Consider the following 16,387-nt stretch of genomic DNA (forward strand, 5'->3'; position numbering starts at 1 on the left):
CATTTCCATAGCCCCTGCCTAAGAAGAGCCCTGCATTTAAAGATGAGCATGAAAAAAGAATAACCACCAGCGGTCATTCTCATTAGTGAATGAGATGCTATATAGTATCTAAGGGTATCTGTAGCAAAGACTAGAATATACAAAGGATGAAAGAGCTGGCAGGAAGGAACATTGGTGACCACTTCACCCACCCCCTTAATGATGTAAACTGGAAGCCAAGGTCAAAGGAAATCAGGGAAGGCTCCATCTCTCGTGGGGAAATCACAGCCACCCTGACTCCCCTCTGCACACTGCGGTGTTCTCTCTGCACCATTCAGGTCAACAGGGAACAATAACAGTGATGGTGTTAAAAATAACAACAAACACTAACTGGGCACTTTGATGTGTCAGAACTTTTGTACATATTATACTAAAATAGGGAAACTTTATTAATATTTTAAATAAGAGGAGGACAGTGAATTGGACACAGAAAAAAAAAAGCCCCCTCTTTTAAAGGCTACCTGAGGGTGGCACTGCTCTTAAGTAGCCTTTACCTTCCTGCTTCCCAGACCTTAGCCCATGAGCCGCACTGCACGCCCACATGCTATAAAATGATCCTCTCCTCTCTCTGCATCAAAACTCACTGTCCTCTGTTCCAATGCTCCAAAATCTTACCAGGAATTTGTCAGGAGCAATACTAAAACACTGTCATGTGTTACTTCCTCTCTGAGTGTCTGCACGTAACAGGGCTTTCCTTTTCTTTACCCAAAAGAGTAACTGATGTAGTCCTTTTGGACAGACCCAGCGATCTTTCAAACCAGAAGCCTTTTAAATCCCATTACGTACTCATTATCTTTTCTGTTCATGTGCGTCTTATACTACTTCCCAGCCCGATTCACAAATCTTCAAGGTGGTGATGAGAAAATGATTATAAACCATAGGTGATGGGCAGACATAACCGTCAGTCATCAGGGTCAGGACAAGGAGGGACAAAGAATCTAAGGGCACCTTGATTGACAGGGCCCATCTCAGGAGAACCACAATGATGCAGAGTTTCTCCCAAGGTCAGGCCAGACAGAACCTTCCCAGACACCACGGACAGGTTGAAAGGAAGTGTCAGTGCCTCATCCCTGAAGAAAGACTCAGGCAGACCAGACCCCGGCTGGGTGGAGAAGCATGTCTTGAGGGGAAAATTTTCATCAGGCAGCGCAGAGGAATTCACTTTGCTCAGATTTGAAAAATGTATGGCCTTTTTTTTTTTTAGGAAAAAAAAAATCACCCTGTGTCCCCCCAATTTTGACTTAAATGGTTTTCATTATAATGATACTTAAAAACGTGCAAACATAAAGCTCAGTGCTTATAGTTCCAACTCCCCTAAAACCATCAAACTGCAACTAAGTGGTCTGACCAAATACAAGTGAAACTTAAAAACCAATCCAATTTAAACGACATGGACTTAATATTCAGATGGTGATGTTTTGCTAAACATAATCCTCCACTCTCACCATGACTCTGGTACTGAAAACGGCAAGGCAGGTGTCTGGAGTACAGACTGCTCCTTCCACCCACCTTGCAGAATGCACCTCCTCCCCCAGGTCTTCATCCACAGCAAAATTAAACACGACTGGAACATCACTTGGCCTTCACTTATGGCAAATTACATAATATGTCCACCAGTTCGTTCCCATAAGCCCACAGCCACTGAAGGAGTATTGGCACCAACTTGAGTGTAAACAAAAACCCCACAAACTCATGTGCCAGAATGATGTGGCAATAATATCCCTTATAAGACGGTCATCTGGTTGATCCAGAATGCACTAATATTATTTCAGATGATCACTGAAAAGAAGCCCACAGAACTTAAACATGACCATACAGCAGCCCCATGCCCCTTCCCTCCAAATGCCTCTAGGAACCCCACTTGGACAAGGAGGGGTAGGGGGGGAGAGGTAAAGAGACAACTGGGGGGTCCTGGAAGACCTCAGGTGAGTTACTCAACTTCCCTGACCTAGATAAAAGAGGGATAAAACTGGAACTTACCTCCCAGGGCTGCTGGGAGGACTGTGCGTGATAACACATGGAAGGCACTTAGCCCAGTGCCTGCCGCTTAATAGGTGCTCAATAAATAGCCACAATGATTCCAGCTCAGTTGCTTACGTCCAAGCTCCGCAAAAAGAGGGAAGCACGCACTTTCGTACCAAAATCAAAGCATTTCAAAAAAATTTTGAGTTTGGGTCAGAAGCCTTTAAAAGGTCTGCCTGTGGGAAGTTCAGACACTGCCGCCAATCACACGGGGGCTTTGGTCTAGAATACAGATGTGGCACCAGATCCTAATCTGAGAAGAAGAGGCTTTTTGACACACAAAGTAAAACAGTTCTTATTCTGGTGATTATGTCTAGCATTTCTAGAACATCCTGTATCTGTAAATTGTATGCAACTGCCTGCTAGTTTGGTATTTATTGTAAGGAAATTTGATTTATTTATAAACACCTTGGCAGCTCATTATTTATTAGAATAGGAAGTTGAAGAAGTACTATCCGGGCTCCAGCAGTCACGGCTCAATTATTACTATTGGTCTCCTCGGGTTCTCTAATAAGTAGCCATAAAAAGTCAATTTGCAATTAGAAAAAGAAATGCGTATATTTGGCAGCATTTACATTGACATAATTGACAGACAGGACTGACAAACTCTACAATGTAGGAAGAATAAGCTCATCATGGGTATTAGCATTTTATCTTAAAAATAAAACCATTACCAATGCTAGGATGAGGAAAGAGTACAGGATTGGTGTGTTTCAGGTAAGACTAGGATCCTGGAAAGGCTGCATACAAACATCTTAATAATAAAAAAAAAAAAAACCCAAAGCAACAAGAGACATCATTTCATTGATGCTTTGGGAAATCACTAAGAGGACTGGCCTGATCAAAAAGGGCATAATTAAAACTGAATAAAAATCATCTGGCCAAGAAAACCATTATCTCAGAGATGATCTCTCATCAAATTAAACTATGAACCATTTCTACAAGACGCCCTTAAGTCTGGATGACTGCTAGGTTTTTTGGTTTTTTTTTAATGGAGGTACTGGGGATCGAACCTAGGACCTTGTACATGCTAAGCATGTGCTCTACCACTGAGCTATACCCATCCCTCTCCTTTTTTTCTTTTAGTATTAAAAAAACGATCCTTCAGCTAAGTGTTTCTGGTCTCCTGTCTGAATATCGCTCCTCTCTTTTGCAGGAGGAAGAATAGCTATACCTTTATGTTTGTTTTTCCATTATTTTGGAAGGAAGAAGTATTATTTTAGCTTTTCAAAGCCTTAGGATCACTGAGATGAGAGTGTCTGGCAAAAAGAGTGGGGACAGATCCTGAACGCAAAGTCCCTGAACAGATTCAGAGCAAGGATGCTACCATGATCTGGAATCAGTCCTCTGGAAATGGAATAATTCAAGAGAGCTCACGGCTGATGGGGGATAAAGCAGGAAGGCTGCTGTCATGATCAGTTAGAAAATCCACCACATCAGTCTCCCTGGATATACTGAAAACAGCCCCCAAACACCAGTTAGGTAAATGTCTCAAACATTTATTACTCTTTGGATTTTCTTTCCTGTAAGATATGCCCTTGAAATTTACACTGCCGTAAAAAGAAAGAAAAAAAAAAAAAGAAGAAGAACAACCCCAGGGTTGGTTTTCATGGATATCCATTAAAGTATTTCTAATTCTGTTCGGATAAAATAACCTTCTCATAGTATCACACCTTGGCTTGAATTGTAAGACAATAGCCACGTGGGGCCGTGAGGTGTAATAGTTGATCTCGGAGGAAAAGGTTAAATTAAAGGTGAGAAGAAAGACCGAAATCCTGGTTTATGCTTGGTCCTTCTCACCCAAGACAAAGCCTTTGTGATAAGTAGAGTTAAACGTGAGATTTTAAAAGCAATTTGAAAGAATAAAACTAGAAGACTCACTAGGAACCAGTACCTGTGGAGAGCCCCACACCTGGAGATCCTGAAAGGCCTTTCATGAATAATACAGGGCCCTTCCCAACCAGGATGATCCCTGTGGCCTCCGGGGAGCCATTCAGTTTAATAAAAATGAGCCTGAAGGAGCAGAGCACCGCAGGCAAAGCCGCGCATCTGCCTTCTCCCACGGGGCCACCGCGGCCGGTCCCCTGTCCCTCGTAAGCTATTAATGATTTCACTAGCACATAGCTGAGCCTCCCTAGGGCCAACCTAAATGTCCTGATGTCCTCGGTTTCCACCTTAATGGAAAGCCTCCAAGTGGTTATGGGCTTGAATCAAAGTAATTGGTACCTAAGGAAGCCGAGGCGGGTGTTCAGGTTTATCATTTATCTCATGCCCACGCGGTACAACCTTCCCAAATCAGTCTGCACATCTCTGAGGGCTGCGCAAACCTTCCCCACCTTCCGGAACGACACCGGAACTCTCAGTGTGGTTGTGAACCAGAATGACAAGGAAATCCCCTCTCTCCATCCGTGACATCTCAGAACCAAACCAAGGTCCAGGGTGTTAGCCAAGAATCCCCATGGATACACACTACTATGTATAAAACAGACCAACAACAAGGACCTACTGTATAGTGAACTATATTCAATTTCTTGTAACAACCTATAAAGGAAAAGATTCTGAAAAAATATATATATATGTATGCATAACTGAATCACCTTGCTGTACACCTGAAACTAACACAAAACTGTAAATCAACTCTGCTTCAATTAAAAAAACAGAATCTCCATGGAGTCTCTGTGAGCTGTGGCACTTGGACACAAGGTCAGAAGGGAGTCCTTGAAAATCTGACCAAGCAAATATTTCAATCCAAAGCTTCACCTAAATGTCACCTTGTCAATGCTGAAGTTTAATGGTAAACAAAAGCTGTGTGTGGAACAGAAATCACCACGAGATAGAAAAATAAGAAAATAAAGGAAACCGAATAAACACATTTATGATATGTCAGATGCTGAACATCCTCCTTGACCAAGATTTAACCTTTTCATAAATGGTTGGTTATACAACATAAAAGATCAAATGAAAATCATTAATGGCCACAGCAGGAAAAAATTAACATATTCATGAATGAGTACCTTGCTTTCGCTTGTCAAGGCTGAGATTTTGCTGTTGAACAGATAAAATTTTGTTTGAACTACCATTAATTTATCTGAATTTACCATCCTCTATTTCAAAATTCATATGATGATACCTGTAATCAAATAAATAATTTCTTTCTGGACGAATGATTACATCTCAAAAGAACAGTATAAACTGGCCTTTGATTTGTTCTGGCCAAATGCCATTACTTTATCTTTAATAGCTACAGAAGTCAAAGTAAAAAATAAATTATATTAATTGAGCCTGTCTTTCAGATAACTTTCTGGGGGAAAATAATTCAGATTGGCCTTTTACCTCAATAAATTGGTCAATATGATCAACATAGTTGTTGGTAGCCTACTGGTAAATGCAGAGGCTGTTGGGGGAAAGACTAATTTGATGAGTCATCAAATTAAAATTCTAGAATAATGACCGCTTTAGTGAATTTTAAGAAGATTCCAACTGATTTTTCTAGGGATTTATTCAAAATAGCTTACTCTGCATTGTATGTCACTTCATGAAAGGTGAAAAAGACACACCTGTCTGGAGTTTGCTTGAAATTCCCTGCCAGCAGTGGAAGCAGAACCAGTCAAAACCAACAAAAGCGGATGCAAATAAGCATGCATGCTTGCTCTTAAGTTTTCAGGATTTGAAAGGCGAACTGAACCAGTTCTCAGTTTTCATTCTATGTAGTTTAATTCACACTCATTCATATGCCAGGCCCCTGGTAACACACTCACCAGGAAAGAAGCTAATTCACTCAAGCCAACTCTCCCACTGACACTCAAGCAGGTTAAATCTACCAGATCCCCACCCACCCACCCTCAACTCCCACAGAGGAAGCCCCACCTCCTAGTAGCACTCGTGAAGCAGCGGGGGGCATCTTTGGAAAGCACTAATGCCAGCCAGCCCTTATCTTCACCAGAAAGAGTGCTTACACGCAGGGCCAGGGTGAGAACTGAATTCTCATGCACTGGTTGTGGGAATGTTAATCAGTACAACCTCCTAGAAAGACAATTAAAAATGACGTCAAAAGACAAGAAAAGCCCAAAGGAGGTCCACCTATTTGAGCCAATAATCCTATTTCTAACAATCCATGCTGAGAAAATGGTCCAAAATATAGAAGAAAAAAATGATGATCAAAGAGGTTCATCAGAGTATTATTTGTGATAATCTGGGTAAGTGGGAACCATCTAAATGTTACAAGGGAGATGGTGGATGAATTCGGTAACATCATTCGTGGGAATGCCGGGAGGCTACTGAAAACAATGTTCATAAGGATTGTTGACTTTCTGTGAAAAGTTATTTAAATAATGTCTGATGAAGTGCACAGGATGCAAAACTCTATGAAGCTATTCAATACTCAATGTAATTATCCTCTGCTCATGGTAATATGCGTGATTTTAATTTTCTCTCTTTATACTGTTCTGTGTCTTCCAAAAATTTTATAGAAAGCACGTATACCTAAGAAAAAGAAAACATTAGAAAAAAATCAGGGCAGAGAGTTCCTAGTTTTTCTGTGGACAGACCGCAGCTAACACTAGGCAACATTTCTAGCCTTCTTGAGTAGATTCCACGTCCTACCTGTCGCTCACACTTGATGTGAACCCTGGTGATGACTTCCCTGACCTTGTCTTCGACTTTCAGCCTTCCCTGTTTATACTCAAACAGCCCTTTGGCAGTTACCTCTTCCCTATAAACCATGCTCTCCACCCTCCTTCGTCGCCTAGTTCCTCGGCCTGCTCCATCCCCATCGGGTCCAGCCTGGTTGAGTCTGGATACTGACAACAAGCCAGTTATCCTTGAAAGAAACAGGCATCATAACACAAACTACCAAGGAACAGGACAAAGAAATAGTTTTCTTAATGCACTCTATAAAAGCACTTCATGTACAGTGAAGCTCCCTCCCTTCACAGACCTGGTGCTACACCAGGCTCAACTGTATCTGATCTCTCTGGAGGTCCCTCCTGTGACAGTCATCCCTCACATCTGTGCAGAGCATCCTATTTCTCAGTGCACCTTCAAAGACATCTCACCCTCACGACTCTTTAAGGTGGAGCAATTGAGTCTTCTTTTCCTGATTATACCAGTAAGAAAATTGCAACTCAGAGGCTGAGCACAGAGTGGCTCAACGCCCCCTGATCCTCAAGCAGTGCTCCTCTGTAAAGAGTGATGATAATACCCCCGGAGGTGGGGGGTTGTTGTAAGGATTAAATGAGATAACAGATGCAGCCTGCTCAGCACCGTGTCTGGAACCCCGGGCGGCATTCAGCACCTGCCAGTTCCTGTGGCTGCTGGGTCAAGTGGGAAGTTCAAGGTCACATAGCTGGGAAGTGACAGCGCCAGGATGGCAGCCGGGCGGCTTCGTGCCAAGTCCACACTTTTTCTACTTTATTCCCAACACTGTAAGAGGACAACTGACGCACAGCCCATGCCCTCAAAAGAACTTAAAAGTAGGAGGCATATCTCAATCACACGAGACAATAAAGCAGCTATTCCCATAAAGAACTAAGGCAACAGTAATAAAAACTAGCACAGAGCTCTCAAATGACACGATTCTTCCGTCCAGTATCTTCTTGCGCATACATTCCAAAGTGCGGAAACCCTATGTCTCCTGCGTTCAAGTGGGCTGTTATGGGGAAATCAAATAGGCAAATAAGGTCCTTCCCAACCTGATTACAGCAAATACTTTCTGTGGGCATTGTGAACTGCAGGAAGTTTGAGGTGTTTTTGGAGACCTGTCTTTACTGTCTCGAAAGTACCATTCACAGTGACATATGTTTTTTCAAAGGGACTTAAAAACAGCTTTAATTGAGTTTGAAGCTGCTTCCATCTTTTCAAAAAAAAAAAATCCTCAGCTCGACTAGTTGACCTACAACGTGACACCTGGCAGTTGGTAACACACGAGAAAAGACACAAGACAGTGAATCTTTTACAGGCAAAGGCAGAAGGTTCTTCCTGAGGTCAGAGGCACAGCTCAGACCCAAACACGCACAGAGCAGGAAGCTGCTCAGCCTCCCGCGCATTTGGGTCTGTAATCATGGAGTCAAACAGTCAGCAATACTATTTCTTCATAGCAATCTTGGCCTGTGTCTAAGCTGACAGAAGAATTTGAAGCTTGGTGTTGTGGAATGTGGACACCTCTTTATATCTAAGAGGGTAAGTTATAAATGAATACTTGAGATTCACATTTTTTAAAGTGTTTAATGCGCTGTGTGTTTTCAAATTCCCAGTAAGATCAGTGAGGAGTGGCCCGTGGCAAAACTGTGAAGTGGGAGGAGCTTCACTTCGGAAACACTCTCCCTCCCTTTTCTGCATGTGTGTTACCCTGGGGGTGAGGGGTGCGGACCCCCACCCACGGAGCGTCTTCAATGAAGGAGACTCTGTGTGTGCAATGCCTGCTGTATGTCATCTGTTCTACTCCTTACAACAAACAGCCTCACATCACAGATGTTCATCACCCCAATTATTCAGAGATGAGGAAACTCAGTCTTACAGAGTTTAAGTGACGCATCTAAAACAAAGAAACTGGCCAGTGACTATGGGATTCCTCCACTTCAGTGCTCCTCCGGGTCCCCCCCAACCTGAACTGGTTTTTCTCCAACCTCAGGCACCCCCATCAGCGCCGGCACTGCGGACTAGCTCCCATCAAGCTGTTAGGGACAGGCCATCGTTAGAGTTAATCCTGTTGGAAGCATTCCTACTCTGAAAGGGACTAGGCAGGACTCATTTTAACCTAAATCTACGGCTCTAGTAGGACACTTTGAGACAGGATGGCAGGACTCCAGAAAACCGAGACTCTTCTGAGATCATCTAGTCAAACTCCTCTCCCATGAATATACGATTTCAAATTACTAAAGCCTGAGAGAGGATGTGACCTTGCAGAGGTCACCCAACAAATCCGGTGCCGAGCCTGGAGGAGAGCCATTTGCTTTCAATGAATGAAAACTATAATAAAGAGCTGCTATATTAAAAAAAAAAAAAAAAAAAAGACTGCCTACCAAGTATTTTTATTTGGATATTCAAAGTCAAAATTCCTCACCTTTCTCAAAATGACTTTTTCTCACTTACAGTTGACCCTTGAACAACTCGGGGGTTAAGCCTGCCACAACCTCTTCCTCTACAATGAAGTGGAAAAACCCAAGTATTGCTCTCTCTGCCTCAAAAACAAAGGAATTGATAAATGACTCACCCAGGGGCAGGAAGCCGAAACAGTCTGGAGAGAATCAAGACACAAACCCAACTTCTTTTGATTCCATATATTGTGATCTCTAAACAAACACAAACTTTTCCCCCACACTTACTTAAATATCTGTAAAGTGAAAATACAGGTACCAGATTTATTGAAAAAAATCCATAAATAAGTGGACCTGCACAGTTTAAACGCAGGGTATTCAAGGATCAACCGTACTTCCTTTTTTTTCTCCCAGTTTTATTGAGATACAATTAATATAAAACATCAAACCCTTGCCTTCTTGAACAGCCTGCACTCTATGGAGTACGTATCTCTCTAAATAAATAAATCTACCTTTACTCAAAATAAAAAACATTGTAAAAGTTTTAGGTATATAACATAGCAATTTGGAACATCTATCAGCTCAGATGGTTAAATTTTTTTTCTTCAAATGAGAACTTTAAAGATCTACTCTTTGCAACTTTCAAATATACAGTACAGTATTGTTAACTACAGTCACCATGCTGTACATTACATCCCCAGAATGTACTTATCTTATAACTTGAAGTTTGTACCTTTTGACCACCTTCACCCATTTTGCTTTCTCCACCCCCACCTCTGGGAACCACCAATCTATTCTCTGTATCTGTGAGTTTGGTTTCTTAGACTCTGCATATAAGTGAGGTCATTCAGCACTTTTTCTTTCTCTGACTTACTCACTTAGCACAATGCCCTGAAGGTTCACTCATTCTGTTGCCAACAGCATGATCTCCTTTTTGTGGCTGAATAATACTTCCGTGTGTGTAGGTATGTGTGTGTGTTTGTGTGTTCACCACATTTTCTTTATCCATTCATCCATCAATGGTCATTTAGGTTGTTTTCATAGCTTGGATCTTATAAATAATGCTGCAATGAACATGGGGATACAGGTATCTCTTTGAGTTAGTGTTTGCATTTTCTGTGGATAAATACGCACGAGTGGAATTGCTGGATCATATGGTAGTTCTATTTTTAATTTTCTGAGGAACCTCCATACTCTTTTCCATAGTGGCTGCACTAATTTACATTGCCACCAGCACCATACCAAAGTTCCCTTTTCTCTGCATCTTCACCAACACTTATCCCTTGTTTTTTGACAATAATCGTTCTAACAGGTGTGAGGGGATGTTTCACTGTGGTTTTGATTTGCATTTCCCTGATGATAAGTGACGAGTACTTTTCCACATACCCGTTGGCCATCTATATGTCTTCCTTGGAAAAATGTCTATTGAGTTCCTCTATCCACCTTTTAATTGGATTGTTTATTTTGCTATGTGAATTGTATGAGTTCTTTATATACTTTGAGCATTAACCTCCGATTTGCAAATATTTCCTTTCACTTCATGGGTTGCCTTTTCATTTTGCTAATGGTTTCTTTCGCTGTGCAGAAGCTTTTTAATTTGATGTAGTCCCACTTGTTTATTTTGCTTTTATTGCCTTTGCTTTTGCTCACAAATCTAAAAAATCATTGCCAAGACCTATGTCAAGGAACTTAATTACCCCCAATGTTTTCTTCTGGGAGTTTTATGGTTTCAGGGCTTATCTTCAAGTCTTTAATCCATTTTGAGTTAATTTTTGTGTATGGTGTACTGTACTGTTTTGATTACTATAGCTTTGCAATCTCTTGAGATTGCCTTGGCTATCTGGGGTCCTTTGTGCTGCCATACAAATTTTCACATTGTTTATTCTGTTTCTATGAAGAATGCCATTAGACTTTTGATACAAATTGCATTGAATCTGTACATTGTTTTGGGCAGTATGGACATTTTAACAATATTACTTCTTCCAATCCATGAGCATGGAATATCTCTCCACTTATTTGTGTCTTCTTCAATTTCTTTCATTACTGTCTTGTAGTTTTCAGAAAACAAGTCTTTCACCCCCTTGATTAAATTTATTCCCAGGTATTTAATTCTTTTGCAAGTAATAAGAAGTGGAATTGTTTTCTTAATTTCTCTGATAGTTCATTATTTACAGTATTTTAGTGTATAGAAATGCAACTGATTTTTGTATATTGATTCTAGATCCTGCAACTTTACTGAATTTATTTATTAGTTCTAACAGTTTTTTGTAGAGTCTTTAGGGTTTTCTATATATAATACCACTTCATCTGTAAATAGAAACAGTTTTACTTCTTTCTGATTTGAATGCCTTTTTTTTTTTCCTGCCTAAATGCTCTGACTAGGACTTTCAGCACTAAATAAAAGTGGCAAGAGTAGGGATCCTTGTCTTTTCCTGATCTTACAAGAAAAGCTTCAGTTAAATTTCCCCATCTTTCTCAAACCTAATCTTTCTCATTTACTTCCTAAGACTGATCATCCACCTAAACATCCATGCTTCTCTGTCTACACCACCAGCCACTTGGTGACCTAGAGCCACTGATTCTCCCTCTGCAATGGCTTTCTGTAGATCTCTCTTCTCTTTCCCCATTCTACTTGAGTCAGGCACAACTGTATTTATTTATTTTTGCCTGGACCACTCCCATGGTCTAAAATCTGAGCTCATTCCTTTCTGCAACCCCACCCACTCATTACATCCAAAATCACTTTTGCAAGATACAAATTAGATCAAATCATGCCTCCCATGAAGGCTGCATGGCCTCTCCTCCTCTGCAGGGTGTATTCATAACCCAGGCTCACCAAAACACCTCCTCCCAAACTCTCCTGCAGAACACCTCCAGTTCTTTGAACATGAACTTTCCTTCAATGTGGAACACCTAGCCTCTTCTCTAGAGAACTCCTACTGCCTACTGAGATCCAGTCTAAACATGAACTTCTCTGCAAGTTCTTCCAGACTCCCTGTACCCCTCCTTCCCTGGGATCCCACTGAGTTTGTCCCCATCTCCATTAAATACCATGTTGATCATTATCACTTATTTTCTTATGCTTTCTGCTAGATTGATTTCTGAAGTGCATGGGCCTCATTCTTTTTGACTCTGGCACAGGGACTACATAACACACAGTAGATAATTAACACATAACTGCTGAATAAACTGGGTGGATGGTATAGAAAATAAAAGGAACAGGAAAAAGAGAACTCAGTGACTATCAAAGTTGATCTCAATAAAACTAGTTTCTATAATGTACATGACTAACTGCAAACAATTATGCAAGTAGGTTTTAAAAGAGTGTGATGGGTACTTGCAAATGACAAAGCTCTCAAGTTCCCTCTTAATGCCTGTTAACTGTTCATCACTGCAGAGAGAGCTACCTCCTCCCAGATTTCAGATTTCTTTGGGTTCTGCAGGTCCTGCACACACAAGGCATCCTGAGAAGTCTTGGAATCCTGTCGCTTTAGTTGAGGACACTTTCCCTCATAAAACTGTATGGACTGGACTCAAGTAGTAGGTGCTCAATAAACACTGATTTGATTTGCAATGGATTTGAAAGCAAAGTGCAACTCACATTCTAGACTAATTCAATGCAATGACTGATTGTACTTAAGATAATAGCTCTAAGGCTACAGAAAATCAATGCATAGACTGAAAAGCAGCCAAATGCTCACTCCCCTGCCTTGTTACAGTCAGTGCTGACCTGCTTCTTGATCCCTTCCAGCTTCTAGGCGTTTCCAACTCCACCGTGTTCCCGGAATGGAGGGCGCCAGTTAGCAAGTGTTGCCCTGTGCCTGTGATACATTTGCCCCGTGTTTTGATGTTGATGTAATATGTGTGAAAGTCAAGCTGCGTTATTACAAATGTCCTATTTTCCCTCCATATGACAAATGGGATTCTGGCTGCAGCAAGAGAGGAGGGTGGACTGGAATGCTCTAGCATCTTTCATCTCCAATTGTGGGACTTATGTTAAAGGGAGTCCAGAAACTTTTTTTTTTTAACTAAAAGGATACTTAAAAAAAAAAAAAAGCTTTGGCAGTGGACTCATTAGATGTCCATTGAACACTTCTATCCTACTGTAGGAGATAGGAAAGATTCAAAGCATGCACTCTGCTCTAATTCATTTTGGGATAAGAGAAAGACAGTAGTGCCTTGGAGAATCAATCATTAACTACAAGTCAAACCGAGACACCTTGGAAACCAGTGAGACCAGCAGGCAGCAGAGGGATCAGGCGGCTGGGATTTGCCTGTTCCCTCTGCTGACTTCTAGAGCGAAGCATCCCACAGGCAAGACGAACTCGGCACACTGCGCTCCTTTCTATTTCACTTTTCAAACTTGAAGTTATTTTTAGATGACCCAAGCCCGCTAATCCCAGGCAGGACAATTCCCAGCCCGCTGCGCCTCAGAGCACCTTCCCTTCCCCAGCACTTTCCTTTAAGCGCTGGGAAAGGAGTCTCCGTTTTCCCGTTTGCTCTCTGCGTCCAGACCACCTCCGCTAACCCCCTCTCCGAATCTCAGTCCCGGGCACCACAGGCGTCATTCTCGCTCCTCCACTTACGCACCTGCTGCTGCTACTAGAAAGGCGAGCCCGTGGGCCACTAGGAATGGGGAAGGGGCTGTTTGAGACCCGCGCCCTCTAGAGGGGGTCACGGGACACCTCCGTGCCCACAGCCGCCGCGGTGGCTGAGAACTGGATCCAGAGACCACCACCCCCCGACCCCGCCGCCGCCCCCCGCCCAGCCCCCTACCCTGACCGCGCGCGGCCGCCCCGCGCCGCGGTCCCCCGGCCCGGGTGCCGCGCACAGCCCTGGCGGGACAGGACAAGGTGCCTGGGCGAGCGGGCGGGCGGGCGCCGTTACATAACCGACCTGCTGGGCGTCCGCGATGTGCCGGCGAAGGCGGAGGCGGCGGCTCGGGCGGTGGGTCGGCGGGGCCGGCGACTGCGGGCGCGGCGGGGCTGCACACCTGGCGGCGGGGCAGAGCGCGCGCGGGGACGGGCGCGGTACCCACGGGCCTGGGCGGGGGGCCGTGCGCGGCGCGCCCCGCCTCCCGGGCTCCGGCTCCGGCTGCGCGTGTCCACGGGTCTCGGCCTCCCGCAACCTCCGCCGCCGTCACCCGGGACAAAGCGGCTCCGGGGAGGGGCCGAGCGGCGGCTCTCGCAGGAGCCAGCAGAGATGGGCGCGCCCCCAGCTCCGACTCATCGGGCCAACCTCCAATCAGACCCCGGGAAACCGAGAGCCCCTGTCTGGCCTCCTCTCCTCTCCTCCCGCCTGACCCCGCGCCCTTCCCGGTCCCTCACCCGCTCCCCCTTCCCGGGCCCCCCGCCCCCGCCCTCAGTCCCACACCCCCTCCTTTCTAGCCCGGGTGCCCAGGAGGGGATGAAGACCCTCTGGGGACCCAGCGTGAGAGCCCGTCCCCAGGAGTCCCAGCGGGGAGGACTCCTCAGGGTCACGGCCGGGATGGGGGCATCCTTGGGCGTCGGGCTGGGTCGGGGGCTGATGCTGAAGCTAAGGGTGTCCGGGCAGTGACAGCCAAGAAGAAACTGGCAGAGAAGCAAACTGGGTGGATACGGGTAGAGGGGCGAGACTCCGCGTACAAGGGGACGGAGCCCCCGACTTTGGCTGAGGAAAGGTCGAGAAGCCCCTAGAGGGTCCTGGGGCGCTTGCGCGGGGTGGGGGCCGCGCCCTCTGGCTGGAGCCCTGGCGCGGCCCCGCCCTCGCGACCGAAGGTGCCCTGCGCGGGCCGCACGGCTTTGCCAGGATTCGCAGCCACCAGAGTTGCGGCCAGAGGGCTTCAAGGACTCCTTTTGTGAGAGAGTTGAAAACACAGGAGTGGGAGGCTGGTATCATACAGTAAACGGTTGAATGTGCAACAGAATCTAGGGTGGATCTGTTGCTCAACAAACTTAACCCCGGTCAAAGTCTCTGCTTTACAAAATAAAGCAGTTCAGAGCGGTGTCACTGATAGCGTCAGGGCCGAGTCTCCTGGCAGGAAAATGCCAATAATGTAAAAGATCATAATAGGAAAAGTGGGAAAAACTGAAGGAAGAAGGGCGGGGGTGGGGGAGATGGGGGCGGGGTGTGCGGACCAACCTGAGGGAGGAATGAGTAAGATTTAAATCAGTTTTGTGTTCTGTCATTTTTTTCTAAATGCTACATAAATAGGCATTTTTCCTCATGCTTTTTATGCCTTTCTGTTTCCTGATAAAAATATTAAAATTGCATTGAAGCAATCTGTAAGTTTCACAGTTGTTCACTCAGACCATACAGTTTTTTCCAAGGTTGAAATAGAATTGCATCCTTTAAAAAAAAAAAACAAAACAGAACAACAACAAAAAGGAAGACCCTGGCTCTCCTCTCTGATTAATCTGCATTAATATAAATAAAGACAGAATTTAAGAGTTGAAAATGACCTCAGACTCCTGTTCTTCCAAACTTTTTCTAGGTGAACACACAAATCCCTAAATATTCGGGGATTAGATAATTACTTTTTTGGAGAGAATTGTCTGGAAGAGCGTTCTTATGTGGAGCCCAAACTTGCTTTCCTAAGATTCTTTACTCGGTGGCTCTAGTTCACTTTTTTAAGCCATGGAGACAGAGTCCAATTCCTTTTCCAATTGACTGTCTTTCAAATATGTGAAGAGAGCCATCATCACTCACTTCAAGGCCCCCTTGCCAAGTAAAACATCTTCAATCCCTTAAACAAAATCTTACAGTAAGTAGTTCCTACAGTCTTCACCAACTTGAAGACCTTCATCTTAATAGGACCTATTATGTACATATAAATTTACAAATAAAATTTTCTGGTTTTAGAAGTAATATATTTATTGTAGAAATTTCACAAAGTTGGAAAAATGTAAGATTTAATGTGAGAATTCAATAGAGCAATGCATGCAAAGCACTTAGCACAATGCCGGGCACACAGTAGTACCCAATATGTGTTAGCCGTCACAAAAATGAACGTGACCATTTTCTTACCACTCAGATACAGGTCTTCTTATTTTTTCAACAGATTTCTTTCTTTTTTTTTTAAGTTTAAGGTTCACCAATATCACACTGTCTTGATTACTGTAGCTTCAAAGTAAGTCTTGAGATCAGGTAGCGTCAGTCCTCTGATTTTGTTCTTCTCCTTCAATATTATGTTGGTCCTGGGTCTTCTGCTGCTCTGTATAAACTTTAGAATCAGTTTGTTGATATCCACAAAATAACTTGCTAGGATTTTGGCTGGGATTGCATTGACTCTAAAGATCAAGTTGGTATGGTTA

The 16,387-nt window shown here is 43.7% G+C and overlaps 1 protein-coding gene across 1 annotated transcript in view; it reads right to left on the reverse strand.

Moving 5' to 3' along the window:
- Positions 1-14,235, reverse strand: part of RCAN2 (regulator of calcineurin 2) — a 207,948-nt gene extending 193,713 nt beyond the window's left edge. Inside the window, exon 1 of the mRNA XM_064476560.1 lies at positions 13,992-14,235. The gene's annotated coding sequence lies outside the window, so the exon portion shown is untranslated. The remainder of the gene's footprint in view (positions 1-13,991) is intronic.
- Positions 14,236-16,387: the final 2,152 nt, after the last annotated feature.

The sequence above is a fragment of the Camelus dromedarius genome, chromosome 19 (assembly GCF_036321535.1).
Source record: "Camelus dromedarius isolate mCamDro1 chromosome 19, mCamDro1.pat, whole genome shotgun sequence".
In the NCBI taxonomy this organism is placed as follows: Eukaryota; Metazoa; Chordata; class Mammalia; order Artiodactyla; family Camelidae; genus Camelus; species Camelus dromedarius.